Here is a 19,433-nt window from a genome sequence, read left to right as displayed (position 1 = left end):
ATTTTTTTGTCAATGTTGGGCCAGCATTGCTGGTGACTGTTTGGGAGGACATCATTTTCTTCCACTCAGGCTCAATAGACAAATGTATCATAATTTTTTAGGGAATGTTCTATCTGATCTGCTAGCAGATGTGCCTTTAGCTGTGTGACAAAACGTATAGTTCATACACGATGGAGCACTTCCTCATTTTAGTGTTAATGTCCGCTGGCTTTTACTTCTACATAACAGACTTGGTGAGAGATGGTTAGGTAGTAAGTAACATGGCTTCCATGCTCTCCAGACCTAAACCAACTAGACCTTTATTTGTGGGGGCTTTTGAATGAAAGCGCTCAGCTCTTGTGAATGGAACCCCAGTACAATATGTTCAAAGACTCCATGCATGTACTATGGAAGGCTGTGAAACCAGACGCTATACTCCAGGGATACAGCAGCGCATTTAAGATACTGTAAAATGGGGGGTTGATGCATGTTTTAATGCCCATGGAGGACATATTTAACATGCCCTGCAAGAAAGACTAGCGTGCAGTATGCTAGTGTGTCCTATTCACATGTGGTTCTCGTGATTAATTAGTTGGAGAAAATGAGTTGTAACATGGAAACAAAGCGTTTCCTGACCTATGTTCCTATAACATTATTTCTTTATCTATATGTGAGGAATGTGTCCTACAATTTCTGCCATACATTATTGTTACACCAAGTACCATATTAAGTATTTACATCGCAAATGTTTACTGTGTTTTTTAATATTGACAACAAAAATAGGCATGCTGTGTTAATTTGCCACATTTCAATTATTTCTAACTCACACAAATGATTTGACTTATTTTTATGCAAGCAGGATGACTAACTGTCTCAGATGTACATATTATTGAATTTATAACATACCAAATGTTCTTATTATATCTAAACAGGATAAATAAAAGGTAACAACTGAAAATTACGCTAATAAACAAAGCTTCCCAGCAAAAACCAAGAATCACTTAAATATGAATAAAAGTGGCGTTGGTCTTAAAAATAGGGAAATTGGCATCATTAAATTTAATTTATATCACAGACTATCAACCATGGATCGTTACACTGTGAAGAAACAGTTACACTGAAGGAAACAGAATCTAACACAAGAGAAGCAGCACAGCATACCAAACCCAAATGTCCTGCATTATTGTTGTTTGAGCACTAATAACCTCCACACAAATTTCACTGGACACAGAACCAGCTATAGCCATGACAGAAAACTCTCATATCTGGAGAGGATTATTCTACAGGGCGAGTGTGCTGCTTTTGATGAAGCAAACAACCTTCACTGTAATTATTCCAAAACTTTGTACCTATACTGGTGTGCAAAACTTATGGACGAAACTCACTTTTGCATGATGCATCACAGTCGAGCAATGAAGCTTGAGGAAAGATGAACCACACAGAGGGAAAACAGCTACGCTTTGGTACAGAAACTAACTGAAAGCAATACGAATGAGACGAACAGAAATGACACTTTTATTCATGGACAATAATTACACTGAAGTCACCACGATTAATGGTGGTCCCTGAACAACATGAAAGGTAAGACATCATTCTTAATATGGTGTTTGATCACCTCAGATGCTGGTTAGGAGCTGCTGGTGTCACACACAGTACAGCTTTCTTACTATTGATAAATCAAGGAAACTAAATGATGGTAAGTATAGACGGAATTTTTAGGAGTTTCTATGTATACAGCTATGAAAATAGCGATGAGTATGTTAGTATACATCATATCATGGACAAGTTCACACGTATGTCAGGCACTCAGTGCAAGAGAATAGGTGTGCATAGACAGAGAATGGGTCTGAAAATGATGGAGAATTTCAGTCTCTCAGACGTTAAGTTAAAGAGCTAGAGACATATGTCCAGACCCTTTTGAGACTGATCGATGAATTAGATGGTAGGGTTAAGGAACTAGAGATGTACACCTGCATCATTTTGAGAAAGAAAGTAGATGACTAAGCTGTAAAGGTTGATGGAATTGAAAAAAAAAACTACATGACTTAACTGTAAAGGCTGAGTGAAATACAATATATAAGGTGCAGCATGTGAAGCAGCCTGCTTATCATACAGCAAAATGTCAAATAAACATGAGGTCATCACTGAATAGTTTAAGTTGCTAAGGTTAGGATATTTAAAGCGAAAGCTGACACCATGAGAAATGTTTAAATTAGTTACTGAATCTCTCAATGCACTCTCAGTGAACTTACACAGCAGCGACAATGATCGTATTGCAGCTTTCATTAACCATCACAGAAATGCTAGGATAGACCAAACATTCCATGTCAGTGGAGAAAAACCATACATGTTGGGGGCGCAGCCTATAACTTTAAATGAAAAAAAAAACAATCAGATATGGGATAGGGAATTTCAAAGAACACCAGTATACTGAACCTCATTTTCCTAAAACCATCAGAAACAGTAAAATTTTCACCTCCAGATCTGGAGGTGTAATGTCAAATACTACGTTTGACTGGTGTACACAGGAAAGCAGGAAACCAATGCAGTGAGAAATACAGAGACATTATAAAACCATTATCATTAGATGGTCGGTATAGCAGTGGTGATGATGTTGACGTTCGGCATGAAAGAGTCAACAATCATTCCCCTCAGTATATATAATTTGATGGCCCCAATGAGATAATAGATCGATCACGACAGCTCATGGTGTCAGTTGCTGTGGACGATACCACTCATTCAAATGAGGTTGTCTCACTAATTTCAGAGCTTAGAGAAATAGGTAATTGAATGAGTATGGAGATGGTAGTTTGAGAATTGAAAAAAACCAGCATGCAAAACATATCATCATAGGCATGTAATGATTAAAGGTTTCGATGACTTATAGCAGGCTGATCTTGTAGATATGTGGAAATATTCACATGAGAGTAATCGATTCCAATATATTTTAATGGTTATTGGTAAGTATCCATAATTTTCCTGTTCAAACAAAAATGGGGAGAATGTTGCGGAGGTATATGAGAGTTTGTTGCAGATGGGGATGAATCGATATCTTGGTAACCTCCAAACCGATGATATTGGAGTGTTTTGCAACAGGAATTTCATGACCATGATGCAGCGGTATGGAATACATCACTACCCAACATTCACCTATCTGAAGACGAGTATCATGGAAAGCTGAATAGAACAATGAAAGTTCAAATGGGGATGCGTTTTAATCTTCGCAGCTGGCAAAAATCGACAGATATCCTTCCAGAAATAATTTCACAGTATAATCGAAGGAAACATTGCACAATAAAGATAAGATCAAAGAAACTTCCTGGTAGATTGAAAAGTATGTGCCAAACCAAGACTCTAGCCCAGAACGCTTGCCTTTTGCTGGAAAATGCTCTGCTGGAAAGTGCTGAGCTACCCAAGCACGACTCGCTACCAGTTCTCACACTTTTACTTCTGCCAGTACCTCATCTGCTACCTTCCAAGCATCACAGAATGCAAAGGTCCCAAGTTCGAGTCTCGGTGTGACACACAGTTCTAATGTGCCAGGAAGCTTCATGTCAGCACACACTCCACTACAGAGTGAAAATAAGGTTCACTACTCTCCGGCAGTTCTTGCAATGGAGTCTTAGTTCTTCCCGAATTATTCGTCTGTTGCAGGAATCACATTGTGAAAGAAACTCAAATACGTCAGCCTTACGACTTGGCCACCAGTACTTTTCAGCTACTTTGATATTCATTGCCTTTTTAACGCAGTGTCCTGATAGTAAGGAATCATGTTGTTCAGTTAGGATTTGCTCTCTCATGCTTCCTGGAATAACTAGGCGATTCCCTTTGTTAGTAACTTTGTACAGCAATCCATATATTTCAACGAACCATTGATCATTTTTCTATATTTCGCATTATGGATCTTCTTCTTGGGCTGCTTTTAATTCCTCCTCACGTCTTATGGTGACACAAACACGAACCTTACGACTCATCGCACCAGCATTCACATGTTGTTTCCCAGGACGATGGATAACTGCGAACTGGTAAGCGCTCAGTTCTAATGCCCATCTTGTTAATCTCGAACTGGAATCCTTAAAGCTCAACAACCATTTAAGCGCGGCATGGTCTGTGATTGCAGTGAATTCCCTTCCTGTTAAGAAACATCAGTTTTTTATGATACCAAAGACCAGTTCCTTTTCAGTGGTAGTGTAGTTACATTCCGCCTTATTTAATTGCCGGGAAGCAAATGATACTGTACGTTCTTGTCCACCAAATTTTTGGGACAAAATAGCACCAACTGCCAAATTTGAAGCATGTGTGGAGAGGATGAAGGACTTACTGAAATCTGGATAGGCCAAAACTGAAGCTGTGGTTCGAGCAGTTTTTCCATTGCATTTTTGCATTCTGTTGCTCAATTGAATGTGGCTCCTTTTTTAAGTAACTGTGTCATTGACCTTGCGATATCTGCATAACGGGCTATGAAGCGACGATAGAGATTTGATAAACCCAAAAATGATTGTAGTTCTTTCACTGTTTGTGGTTCAGGAAAAGTTTTGACAGCTTCGATTAATTTTGGATCAGGGCGGACACCTTCACTGGTTATAACATGTCCAAGGTACTTCACTTCACTTTGTGCGAAGTGACATTTATCTATTGACAAAGAAAAGTTCGCACTTCTGATGCGCTCAAGTACTGCTTGAAGTCTCTCAGTGTGCTGCCTCGTGTATTCGCCAAAAAATATCACATCGACAAAGTAAACAAGAGCTTGTGTTGGGGTGAACCCGCGTAAAACAGAATCCATTAGGCGTTGGAAGGTAGCTGAGGCGTTGCGTAGTCAAAAGGGCATACAGAGGTATTTGCACACTCCTGTTGCAGTTACAAATGAAGTTTTTGCTTGATCATCTGGATGCACTGTTAATTGGTGATATCCGCTAGTTGGATCACAGACTGAGAATATGCGACATCTACCAAGTTTGGTAACGGGTAAAAGCTCGATAATCAACGCAAAATCGGAGCTGTGGTTCGCACAAAACAGATTTCTTCTTTACTAGGACCACCGGTGATGACCATGGTGGATCAGCAGGATCTTTTGGTTTACTAATTCCGGCCTCTAGTTGTTCCTTGACCATATCTTCGACAAATTCTGTTTGACCGAATGGAATTCGGTAAGGCTTCTGCGTGATTGGTGCTGCATTTCCAGTGTGTATGCGATGCTGAACTAAGTGAGTGACAGGTAAATTTGAACGTTCTTTGAAAAGATCAGAATACTCTAACAAAACAGGTGCTAAAATCTTCTGATCATCAGCTGACAAATGTTCAATCTTCTTCCAAATTTTGTTCTTTAATTCGATTTCGTTTTCAGCTCCTTGTTTCAATGTTTCAATATTACTACAAGAATCTCAAGAATCTGTTTTCGTGACTGCCACATCTGCTGCTTCGTATGGAATCAGCAGTACATCGTCTTTACTTATGCTCGACACTTCAGCAACCTTCGTTCCTCGTGGCAAAACGACATCTGTATTGCTCATATTCGTTATTGTTATTGGGACTCTCGCCACATTCGGCCTCACCATTGTAGCTACGCCTATACTTCGGGCAACATAACAATGCATTGTGTTCAATATTTCACAATTTTCCGACGGTTCGGTCAACAACAGAGCTCCTATTCTGTGGCGACTTTACTTCAACATGGATTGTCTTTCCTGTTCCCTGAGGAACTTGATGTGGCTGAGTAATTTGTACTACGACTCGGAGGGTTCCAACTGATGCGTCGGTCGGGGTGATCGGTCCCTCGACGTCAGACTTTCGGCTCCTTGGAGTGAGACATGAAGAATGATTTTCCAGGTTGTAATTGTTACGACCTCGTCTAATCCTTCCTTCTGCGACAAATATCTCTGCCCCGTTAGCGGATAAGAAATCAAATCCAAGTACACCATCGTAGCACCGTTGCTGTGTATTTGTCCCGGCCTAGGCACAATTCTACGTCAACTTCTCCATAGTGCCGGCTGCGGTGGTCTCGCGGTTCTAGGCGCGCAGTCCGGAACCGTGGGACTGCTACGGTCGCAGGTTCGAGTCCTGCCTCGGGCATGGATGTGTGTGGTGTCCTTAGGTTAGTTAGGTTTAAGTAGTTCTAAGTTCTAGGGGACTGATAACCACAGCAGTTGAGTCCCATAGTGCTCAGAGCCATTTGAACCATTTTTTTCTCCATAGTTACGTAGTTTCCCACCGTTGAGCCCCCACATTAAACATTGGCGGTCTCAGCTTGTCCCTTGCGTCTATAGAACACCACATTAATGAGGTCTGTGCTCCCGTGTTGATCAATAATGTAATATTTTCCCCGCGATAAACAGCACCTATCACGTACTCAATATCGAATTGATTTTCAGCTGCACGAATAGGAATCACTGCCTCGGGCAAGGGGCGGACGCTGTGGTGCCATATACGTCCACGGACTCGTTTAAAGATCTGCCGAGTTGTCTGCTGCTCACATTTGGTTTCTTTTTCTTGCGACAGTTCCTCACTAAGTGACCCTGTATCCCAAAGTTGTAGCAGGTCTTGTTCTCCTTACAGTCCTTGCGCTTGTGACCGGGCCTATTGCATCGGTAACATTCCACATTTGAGTTGAACACGCGACGTTCTTCTTTTCGCATGTCATTTGGGCGTCTCAATGCTTCGACAAAACCAACAGCTGCCTCTACTGCTTCTTGAAATGTTTTACAGCGTGCGAGTCTGACTGCTTTGTTTACTTCTTCCCCATACAACCCATGGCTGAATGTGTCAAGTGCTCTCTGATCGGCTTCGAAAAGTTGGATCCGGTTCTCATTTTCGTCACCTACAAGCTCGTAAGTCTGAGCATTTATGTTTCGGATTCTATCAGCGAATTGCTCGATAGATGCATGCGCAAACTATGAATTTGCTCACGGTAGAATCTGATTGCATTTTTGCGTTTGAACCTCTGAACCACTACCGTTTTAAAATGATTGTAAACTTCTATTTTCACGCAAATCGGCTCAGCAGTAATGAAGTCCTGTGCGGCTCCTTGGATTCTCAATTTAGCAACTGCTAGCTTATCTGAATCAGTCCACGAACCCAACAGAGCTGCGCCTTTGAGTTTCCGACAAAAATACTTTCACATTTTCCTCAGGTTTTCCACTGAACACTGGTACAGATGGCAACACTGAAAAATTCTTTATTGGAACAGAAGTGCCGTCATGTGACAAATCAACCGGGAGGCTACGCTCGCTTTTATCTGCTTTTAATTGTTGAATATCTCTTTGTAGTTCTTCTATAACGGTTTGGAGATCGACCCTGTTACTCGCGTTTGCGTCTACCATTTTGAATGCAGAGTATACTGGTCACTCAATACAGAAAAAATTTAAAATCCACCACTGCCTTTCGCTTTAAGCCAATTTGAGGAGACTAACCTGAATTCCAGCGCTGGATGTCCCCGTGTTGTCGGACAATGTCCTTGGCTCCTGCTGCTTGCTGTGTTGTCGTGAAGATGCTCCGATGTTAAGTTTACACATCGCTGCACTTTTCAGGACTGCAGGTTTTCCGAAAATAATCCCACACCTGGCACCACTTTTCTAACGGTATCTTTTGGACTGCCGAGTAAAATGTTATTGCATCCATTTGCTGTTAGGGTGGGATGCGTGGGCGGTAGTTCCGGGTAGTGCAGAATGTGGAGCACGAAAAACTTAGTTTTACCATTTATTAATAAAGACGGTGCGACAATGCATTACGCGCGTCTGGTAACCCGTCATCACTGTGTCGGGAGCGATACAGGTTCGCAACTGGACGGTCTCAGACTCCTCTTCGTATTCGGTGGCTGTGCACACGCCATGGCGCGCGACTCAGATTGCATTTCCCGTCAGCATTCCGCGTGATAAGCGTACAGCGCGGCGACTCTGGCGCTGTCCGCTACGGCCGTACAATTCTGCCGTTACAGAAATATCTTTGTAAAAAAAAATCATCAAATGTGCCTAAGTTATTTTTGTTCGCTATTGTTAGTACTTTTTCACGTAACTGAAGCTCTCGACGTTTTTTAATAGCGCTTCCCGTAAAATTCAAACCCTTCAGGCAGAATTAACTTCATTTGTTAAACAACTTTCCATAACCAATATTATATCATGTTAACTGGTAGTTCTTGGTAGAAAAACATGATAATAAATGAAAACCACCAGTTTTCTTTCGTTCTAGAGTATTACTTTTATTGTTTTTCGGCTTACAAGGTCATCTTCAGACATTTACTGAGTATTGTCACCAAAGAAGGTACAATATCTGCGAACAACATTGTATTCTGTAATTACATTAATAATTGTTTCTTCTTTTAATTGGTTTGTGTATCACTCTCCATGTTTTATACCTGCTGAAGAAGCCTTGTCAGGTACTAATTTTATTTTATTTTATTCGTTTCGTTTATTAATAGAAGCTGTTATGTAGGCGTGCCGTTCCCATTTTGTGTTAAAGTTTTTCTTGTCAACTTCATTTTTATTTATTTACTTTTCAATTTTCTACTTTTTCATTGCATCACCACCACATTGTCAAAGATGTCACTTACTGTATGTTTCTACTTCAATCTAGACTTGTAACTTTTCTTCCAATGTCGTTTACAATCATTGTAACTTCTTTGGTGACAATATTCAGTAAATGTCGGAAGATGGCCGTGTAAGCCGAAAACCGGTTAACACAAGAAAAGTAATACTGCAGAACAAAAGCAAACTGGTGCTTTTCATTTATTACCAATATTGTATTTTAGCATAAACTGCGTTTTTTTAAATAGGAACCCCCATTTTTTATTACATATTCGTGTCGTACATAAAGAAATGTGAATTTTCTAGTTGCACCACTTTTTTCGCTTTGTGATAGATGGCCCTGTAATAGTCGCAAACGTGTAAGTACGTGGTATCACGTAACATTCCGCCAGTGCGGATGCTATTTGCTTCGTGGTACATTACCTGTGTTAAAATGGACCGTTTACCAATTGCGAAAAATGTCGATATCGTGTTGATGTATGGCTATTGTGATCAAAATGCCCAACGGGCGTGTGCTATGTATGCTGCTCGGTATCCTGGACGACATCATCCAACTTTCCGGATCGTTCGCCGGATAGTTACGTTATTTAAGGAAACAGGAAGTGTTCAGCCACATCTGAAACGTCAACCACGACCTGCTACAAATGATAATGGCCAAGTAGGTGTTTTAACTGCTGTCGCGGCTAATCCGGACATCAGTAGGAGGCGAATTGCGTGGCAATCGAGAATCTCAAAAACATCGGTGTTGAGAATGCTACATCAGCATCGATTGCACCCGTACCATATTTGTATGCAGCAGGAATTGCATGGCGACGACTTTGAACGTGGTGTACAGTTCTGCCACTGGGCACAAGCGATATTACGGCACGATGACAGATTTTTTGCACGCGTTCTATTTAGCGACGAAGTGTCAGTCACCAACAGCGGTAACGTAAACCGGCATGATATGCACTATTGGCCAACAGAAAATCCACGACGGCTGCGACAAGTGGAACATCAGCGACCTTGGCTGGTTAATGTATGGTGCGGCACTATGGGAGGAAGGATAATTGGCCCCCATTTTATCGATAGCAATCTAAACGGTGAAATGTATGCTGATTTCCTACGTAATGTTCTACCGATGTTACTACAAGATGTTTCACTGCATGACAGAATGACGATGTACTTCCAACATGACGGATGTCCAGCACACAGCTCTCGTAAGGTTGAAGCGGTATTGAATAGCATATTTCATGACAGGTGGATTGGTCGTCGAAGCACCATACCGTGGGCCGCACGTTCACCGGATCTGATGTCCCCGGATTTCTTTCTGTGGGGAAAGTTGCAGGATATTTGCTATTGTGATTCACCGACAACGCCTGCCAACATGCGTCAGCGCATTGTCAATGCATGTGCGAACATTACGGAAGGCGAACTGCTCGCTGTTGAGAGGAACGTCGTTACACGTACTGCCAAATGCACTGAGGTTGATGGACATCGTTTTGAATATTTATTGCATTAATGTGGTATTTAGAGGTAATGACGCTGTAACAGCATGCGTTCTCAGAAATTATAAGTTCACAAAGGTACATATATCACATTGGAATAACTGAAATAAAATGTTCAAACGTACCTACGTTCTGTATTTTAATTTAAAAAACCTACCTGTTACCAACTGTTCGTCTAAAATTGTGAGCCTTATGTTTGTGACTATTACGGTGCCATCTATCACAAAGTGAAAAAAGTGGTCCAAGTAAAACATTCATATTTCTTTACGTACTACACGAATGTGTAATAAAAATGGGGGTTCCTATTTTTAAATAAAACGCAGTTGATATCCGTTTGACCTATGGCAGCGCCATCTAGCGGGCCAACGATAGCGCCATCTGGTGTCCCCCTTCAAGCTAGACAAGTTTCGTTCTTTGTAGTTTTTTCGTTTGATGCTTATTTCATGAGATATTTGGCCTGGTCACTATCAGTGGACCACCCTGTATATAAATGATTTGGCAGACACGGTGGGCAGCAAATCTGAGGTTGTTTGCTGATCATACTGTGGTGTACAGTAATACGTCGAAGTTGAGTGACCTAGGATACAAGACGACCTAAACAAAATTTCGAGTCATGTGAACCGCGTTGTATGAGGTGCCTTGCCGCGGTTCGCGTGGCTCCACCCCCCTTCCCCCCCCCGGTGTGTTGTCCTTAGCGTAAGTTTGTTTAAGTAGCGTGTTCGCCTAGGGACCGACGACCTCAGCAGTTTACCCCCATAGAAATTTACCACAAAATTCTAAAAATTTTCCAGATGATGTGATAAATGGCAGCTAGCCCTAGATGTGGAAATGGTAAGTTAATGCAGATGAGTAGGAAGATGAATCATGTAATGCTTGGATACAGTGAAGTCGGTTTCGACTCAGACAAGTCCTTTTAATATCTGAGTGTAACGTTGCGACGCTACATGAAATAGTGTGACCATGTGAGAACTATGGTAGGGAAGGCGAATGGTTGATATTGCTTTACTGGGATAATTTAAGGAAAGAGTTTTTCACCTGTAAAGGTCCGACCAATTCATGAGCACTGAAAGAGTGTTTGGGATCCTTGCCACATCGGACTGAAGGGACACATCGAAGCAATTCAGAGGCGGGCTGCTACTTTTATTACCGGTAGGTTCGAACAACGCCTAAGTATTGCGGAGATGCTTCGGGAATGCGAGGACGACGTTTTTTTCGAGAAACGCTACTGAGATCATTTAGAGAACCGCCGAACGACTGCCGAACGATTCTACTGCTGCCATCATACACTGCGCGTAAGGACCACGAAGATAAGACACGAGAAATTAGGGCTCATGTGGAGGCATACAGACAGCCGTTTCTCTCTCTCTCTATTTGCGAGTGGGACAGGAAAGGAGATGACAAGTAGTGGTACACAGTACCCACCGCCACGCACCGTACGGTGGCTTGCGGACTATCAGACGTAAATGTAGATGTAGTACGGATAAAAAGAACGGATAGTTTTGTGTGAAGGATGTGTGTGGGCAGCTGGTCCCTCCGCACGGACGAGAGGCGCCGTACTCGCTGTGGTCAGGACGTCCTGCGGAAAGACTTTCGCCACGCATGTCGTTATGTAGGGCCCGTGCCCTGTGCGGCGCGCACGGTGTGCGTGTTTCTATGTCAGTCCCAACTGCTGATCATGAATCCGGGAGACGTAGCTGCATCGTTGCTAGTTCTACTGGTAGCAAATGACAACGCGTTGCTCGATTGTGTCTGTAAGCAGACCTGGCGGGTAGAGTCCCAGTCAGTCATGGTTTACTAGAGATATGGAGTACGTACCGTATACTTAACGGTGACTACTTTTTTACTCACATTATGGACGTTAAGCGCTGTGTGGTTTTGAACAACTGAGAGGTGGTTTGCCTTGCACATACTGTTGTGAAGGAAAATAATACGTTCTCAACCAAAATGAGGACTATCTTTAATTCTGAAATATGCAGTTAATTTTCAACCCTTTAGGTCAATGAACTTTTTCAGCCCTTTTTGCACTGAGAAGATATCGTGTATTACTGTTTCTAAAGACTGTAAATTAACCGTCTACTTTCCTCCATTCAGCCCGAAATGCTTCCCACATGTATGAGACAGGTATAAGTGAGAGGTTGCCAAATGTATTCTATAATACTGAAAGATTACCGTCAAGACTCCTTGCCTAGGGACGGCAGATGAAAGTTGATGTCGTCAAGCCCTGAATGAAAATTGCGCAACGGATAACTGGGCAGGGGAGCTTGAGAGCGCTACCTAGAGAGCGTGCCCTGTCTGTACGATACTAGGGAAGGGGCTGGAGGGCTCACACGCTGATGTGTGGCTCCGTGCATTCTATATCTTTTATTTTAAATGGATTCCTTTGACTTGACTTCTTTGTGATTTTTAAGGAATGTGAAAGATTGATGACAATTGATTACGTATTTATTTTAAGCATTATCGCTCGACTTTACACCGATAGCAGCAATTGTCTCAGTTTACAGATATTACAATTTTACAACTTATAGCTCGGGTATATTATATACTAATCCGCACGCACATTTCTACGGGCAAGACGGAATTGCGTTGGCGAAATGTATACCACCAGTCTCGCAATATTTTACATAGGACATCCACTATGTGAGGAGGATAACGGGCAAACTGGGGACCAGATGTAACACAGGGGGTCAAATTTACCAAATTAAACGAGAACATGCATTTCCTTACACAATCCGAAGCTGGAAATAAAACAATTAGTACAAATATTCAAATACCTCTCTTCCATGCTTGAACATTGAGACAGACGCATTGATGGCACGTCTGCTCACTTACCCATCTTCTGTAACACTCCTAGAATATGGCGGACACCCGGAGGTCTTCCTGGGCCCCGGTGGAGGGGGTGGTCGAACCACTTGGCCGTGACCAACCTCTCCACCCCAAATCTTGTGACACTGGAAAGTCTTTGACTTTTACCTGCCTGTGTTGTCTCTCTTATCCCCTAACCAGGAGTAAGGTTGGCACTTCTATACTACAGAACTACTTCCCAACTAAGATTTGGCCACGCTTTACGGAAAGGTGTGAGGAGGATTAGGAAAGTTCATGTGCAGATTCACATCCTCGTACAAGAAATGCATAATACAGGACACATATAAATACTTATTATGAAGCCTGACACATTTCTTCCACCCGTCCACATGGGTTCTGTTGCACCCGCGGCAGGTCGCGTCGTGTAATAAAATTGTCTGCGGAGCCGCCTCTGTTTCTATTTCCGGGTGCGAGCGAGCAGCAAAGCTGCTGCTTATAGAGCGGAAACTACTGTACCGTTTCATCACCCCATGCGTGGATGAAAAATGATTCAGAATGTTCTTCTCATGGGAGGACAATTCTGGTTCATTTCTTTTACCAATCTAATGTTCTATGCTTACGTAACAGAAAAATGAAAACAATTGCAAACATTAGTTTGTGCTATAGAAAGGGATAAAAAAATAGTAACGTCCTGCTCTCTGGCATGAATGAATATTCCCACTATGAGCGGATCAAATAAGCGGCCACTTGGAATATGGCGATGGTATTTAAACGACATAGTAAATAAATAACTTAGGAAATGTCTAAATTAACCTCCTAGGCAGACAAGTAGTGACCATTCAAAATCATTCATTTCGTGATGAAAATTTAAGTTAAAATGAACCACAGAAATGTCATTTGTAAAATCAGATGGTGCTGCCAAGCGCATGTAAATTTCTAAGTGAAAAGTGCAAGATCAACAAAGAAATCCAATAATGCTAAAACAATTTACGAAAGAATTTACATTAAGATAAGCCAAAGAAATGTCATTTGCAAAATAAAATGATGCTGACATACACTTAAAATCTGAGTGAAAAGTGCAAAATTAACAAATAAATTAGGCATAAAATTCAGTGGGCGCCCGTTTTACACTAAGGGCAAAACAAAGCAAAATATTGTTATGGAACGACACAATACTATACCACATCACGACGTCCGTGTCTTAGCAATCAATTATCAAAGGATATCTCAAACACACCTTAAAGACAATTAATTTTACTTATCTACGAGGGCAGTTCAATAAGTAATGCAACACATTTTTTTTCTCGGCCAATTTTGGTTGAAAAAACCGGAAATTTCTTGTGGAATATTTTCAAACATTCCCGCTTCGTCTCGTATAGTTTCATTGACTTCCGACAGGTGGCAGCGCTGTACGGAGCTGTTAAAATGGCGTCTGTAACGGATGTGCGTTGCAAACAATGGGCAGTGATCGAGTTTCTTTTGGCGGAAAACCAGGGCATCTCAGATATTCATAGGCGCTTGCAGAATGTCTACGGTGATCTGGCAGTGGACAAAAGCACGGTGAGTCGTTGGGCAAAGCGTGTGTCATCATCGCCGCAAGGTCAAGCACGACTGTCTGATCTCCCGCGTGCGGGCCGGCCGTGCACAACTGTGACTCCTGCAATGGCGGAGCGTGCGAACACACTCGTTCGAGATGATCGACGGATCACCATCAAACAACTCAGTGCTCAACTTGACATCTCTGTTGGTAGTGCTGTCACAATTGTTCACCAGTTGGGATATTCAAAGGTTTGTTCCCGCTGGGTCCCTCGTTGTCTAACCGAACACCATAAAGAGCAAAGGAGAACCATCTGTGCGGAATTGCTTGCTCGTCATGTGGCTGAGGGTGACAATTTCTTGTCAAATATTGTTACAGGCGATGAAACATGGGTTCATCACTTCGAACCTGAAACAAAACGGCAATCAATGGAGTGGCGCCACACCCACTCCCCTACCAAGAAAAAGTTTAAAGCCATACCCTCAGCCGGTAAAGTCATGGTTACAGTCTTCTGGGACGCTGAAGGGGTTATTCTGTTCGATGTCCTTCCCCATGGTCAAACGATCAATTCTGAAGTGTATTGTGCTACTCTTCAGAAATTGAAGAAGCGACTTCAGCATGTTCGTAGGCACAAAAATCAGAACGAACTTCTCCTTCTTCATGACAACGCAAGACCTCACACAAGTCTTCGCACCCGAGAGGTGCTCACAAAACTTCAGTGGGCTGTTCTTCCTCATGCACCCTACAGCCCCGATCTCGCACCGTCGGATTTCCATATGTTTGGCCCAATGAAGGACGCAATCCGTGGGAGGCACTACGCGGATGATGAAGTTATTGATGCAGTACGACGTTGGCTCCGACATCGACCAGTGGAATGGTACCGTGCAGGCATACAGGCCCTCATTTCAAGGTGGCGTAAGGCCGTAGCATTGAATGGAGATTAAGTTGAAAAATAGTGTTGTGTAGCTAAAAGATTGGGGAATAATCTGGTGTATTTCAATGCTGAATAAAACAACCCCTGTTTCAGAAAAAAAAATGTGTTGCATTACTTATTGAACTGCCCTCGTAGCTATGATGTAAGTGCTAAACTAAAAAATTCATGTGAAATATCAAGTTATTCGTGAAAATTGTTCTTCTATAATGGAGACAAAAGTTTTTTTTCCAGGTAATATCACAAACATCACGAAATAGAAGAACACCTTTCAATAAAATTATGTTCATTAAATCCTTACCAACATTGCCGTGTGCAAACACACATCAACAAATTACAATAGAACTATTCTAATTCACGTAAAGGAAGATCAAGAAACGATGACAATTATAAGAACACAAGTTATACTAAAATTAAATGTTACCTTATTACACAAACAAAGACAAAAGCCTCTAAACTATATGGGACAACGCCCACATTGTGCACGTCACAACTAAGTCCATAACCTAGATACACAAAGAAAATAACACTTAAGTTATCTGCAATGGTAAAAACACTGTGCATGGTACAGGAACAACAACAAAAGACACATACTTCAGATACATAATAAAATTAAAGAACCACTAACCTAGCCTGTTGACAGATTCCAAATGAACATGATAAAAAACGTCAACAAAAAAACTTCATGTGAACTATCATAAAGATAAATTATCCAAACACAACACTGTACCACATAGCACTAAAACAAACGTACAAAATAGTGGCAAACATTAGAACAGAGAAAAGTTGTTAAAAAAATCGATGGACCTGAAAATAAACAAACACAAAATGCACTTTACCTACTTTCATATCGTCACACGCCAATCGACGATGAACCTAGGGGCGATGGGGAGGGCATTATTCAAAAGATACTTGGAGGACAACCTAACTTCACATCCAAGTGCCGGTGACTCCGTATGCCGTCTGTTTATGTGATCATGTGCCTCGCGAAACACGACGTAACAGCATGGCCCACTCCTCTTACATCTGTTCATCAGCTCCGCCACCTGTGCCTATCACCAACCAGATTATCTCTGAACAAAACTCCTCAGTTAACCTTTGTCAGTAAACTTTCAATATTACTATGACCTGAGCTATGGATCACCGATAAACTAGGCGAGCATCATGCTCTACTTTTTCACTTGGTCATCACAATCGTATTGCCTGAGAGATCATTTCTTCCTTTGTCGAACCATTCACAATGGCGCCTGTCTCAGTCCTTCTTTACTTTATGCCTACTTAGCGATCCACAGAGTAAATAATTCTTCGTAGGTACCTTAACCTTGGCAGCAATCATATCGCGTAAACAGTTCCTTTCTCTCCTTCTTCACGACAGAGCAGTTTGAAACACATCATCATTCATCAGTCCCATAATGTCTCGAAGACAGCTATAATGATGACAGCGAGGGCTACCGGAGACCAGGGTGCCAGTCATCCAGTCGTCATTCCCCGCTGCATATAGGTGCTTCAGCGCCATAGTCCGCTGCTTCACCTCAGGGGTTACCCAACTTAAGGGGAGCGGTGTCCGCCGATGCTTGCTGTGGGGGTGTGTCAGATGACACAGCTGCTGACTGGCGCGCCGTGGCTACGGAGGTGGCCAGCCCGCTCATCTGGGGCGAGTGACGTCAGCAGTGGCTACCACTGTGATGCCTGCTGTGAGGCGTGTCTGATGACACAGCTGTCGGCTAGCGCGGCGTGGCCCCTGAGACTGGCCGTAGGCTCAGTTGGGGCGAGTGACGTCAGGAGAGGCTCCCCCCTGCAACATTCCCTTTCACGCGAGGAGGGCTCGTAGCTGCCCTCAGCTGATCGCTTCGCCGTCTCCGTCCCACCAGGTGGTGGGAGAGTGCGACAGAGACAGGGTTAGGAAGGAGCGAGACACGCGCCAGCTCCAGATAGGTAGCCCCGTTACGTCTCTCCCTCTCCACGCAGTCCCAGCCACTCTCCGTCCCTCTCGACCACTCAAAGCGACTTGCACACAAACACATTTTTGTAAATAAGATTTTACAAAGTACAACTTTCTCATTGTTCATCGCAACTTATCCACAGGCTTTTATTTACAGTAAAATTAAAAGTATTCCTATTACAAAAATTATGTCGACCCTGATTTTATAGAATTGGAGGTGACAGAAACAATAATATCCAGATAAAGAAAATCAAACTGTTACGAATTACAATTGCAGTACTGTGGACCACCTCATAAGTTTACAATAAAATTGAGGTACCAGTTAAAGCCTAAACAGATATTAAATCTAAACCGATTTACAATTTGACATACACCGATTTACCTCACAGCCTTTACAATTAAATTGAGGTGCCAGTTAGACTTAAGTTATCTAGGCCTATTTTCTAAACACACGTTCGCCTGTTTTGGGTTGATGACTGGGTCATCAACCGATGAAGGTATTGAAGTTTCAGAGTAATGGAATGGGATTGTGGTTGTCCCTCATCCTACACTGCAACCGCAAATCACTACATTGGTACCGTTTCCACAACTTTATTTACAATCATGAAAGAAATTAGGCTGCTTGGTTAAATTATTCCACTAACTATTTCAAGCCCTTAGACCAAAATTTACAAGAAGAGTAACCCTCTACCAATGAGTTCAAATTATAAAACATGAGAAATGTGTTCTCACCCCTCAGGACACAACACACCAAAATAGTACAACATTATATCCATTGCTACTGCCAACACCACTGTCTGTCATTAAATACTTCTCCTTCCCCCCTTTTTCTTTCACTGCTTCCTGCCATTCGATCTGCAAACACGACTTCCTTCCACCTTACCATACATTGCCTGGTTATCATCCTTTAATCTCTCTCAAACATTACTTGTGTTACCTCACATGCAGTACCATGCGGATAAGTTCATGTTGAAATCGCGTATTATGCAACCGCAGTGCAACGTCAGCAAACCAGCCCAGGCTTCATGCCGGCCGCGGTGGTCTCGCGGTTAAGGCGCTCAGTCCGGAACCGCGCGATTGCTACGGTCGCAGGTTCGAATCCTGCCTTGGGCATGGATGTGTGTGATGTCCTTAGGTTAGTTAGGTTTAAGTAGTTCTAAGTTCTAGGGGACTGATGACCACAGAAGTTAAGTCCCATAGTGCTCAGAGCCATTTGAACCCAGGCTTCATGACTCCACATTATTCATGCTATGATTAACGAAAGGCAAATCTAGTGACTACCGTTATGAATGCTGGCAACGCGTGGCCAAGTTCGATAACAAAGAAACGAGTAAAATAAATCGTTGAATCATGGAAAATTTATATTGCTTGTATCTGGAACTAAACTATGCAACAAATGAAACCTATCTGCAACTGACCTAAGAACAAGAACCGTTGGTTCATGCCGTCAATCACCTCGCACCCAAGTCCGCTAGTTGAAACACATTAATCTGAAAAATTTCTACAAATACAAAATCGCTGAACGATTCCCTGTATTAATTCACACCTGAACATGTTTCATAATCAATGTTACCCCAAAAGACCTACATTATGAATAACTGTCCTCACCATCCATGACGAGCGCCGCACCCCTGCGTCCGTCTCGTTCAATCGACGGCCCCAGAGTGTCCTAACATGGCGCGTTCCAGGACCAACCGCCAACCGTTTAGAAAAACTGGTGGTGGGGGAGTAGGACCCCAGTGAGAACCAACCTCACAAACTCTGCCCTGCTCATCCCCACTATCTTTAGAGTCACGAACTCTCTGCCGAATCTGCTCACGTTGTTATGTTGGTGCTAAACTACCCTACTGCTACCATGTTTGACTAACCCAGATTATTATATATTCCGTGCATAATTACGTTTATCCACCCACATACATCACGGGATCAAAGGATGAGAGAGGAGGAGTGATACCAACAGAAGAAAAAATATACACGGAAGCATTCTTGAATCCAGAGGTTAATTAACTAGGCGAAACATTGAAAGGACGTTCTCGGCGTAAAATGAATTATTAAACATGTAGAAATAAATCAGTTACTTAAATGAAGCGTAAACCTGTGACGTTTCAATAGGAAAAGATTGGAGTGTCACCAGTAGAGCCAGCAGGAGAAATGGACACTGAAGATCTTGGAAGAAGAGTATGGGAGAAGAAGAGAAAGAATGAAAAGGTTCTGGGAGAAGAAGAGGAAAATGATGTCC

Source organism: Schistocerca nitens, chromosome 11 (assembly GCF_023898315.1).
Source record: "Schistocerca nitens isolate TAMUIC-IGC-003100 chromosome 11, iqSchNite1.1, whole genome shotgun sequence".
Classification (NCBI taxonomy): domain Eukaryota; kingdom Metazoa; phylum Arthropoda; class Insecta; order Orthoptera; family Acrididae; genus Schistocerca; species Schistocerca nitens.
Note: the sequence above shows the minus strand (reverse complement) of the source record.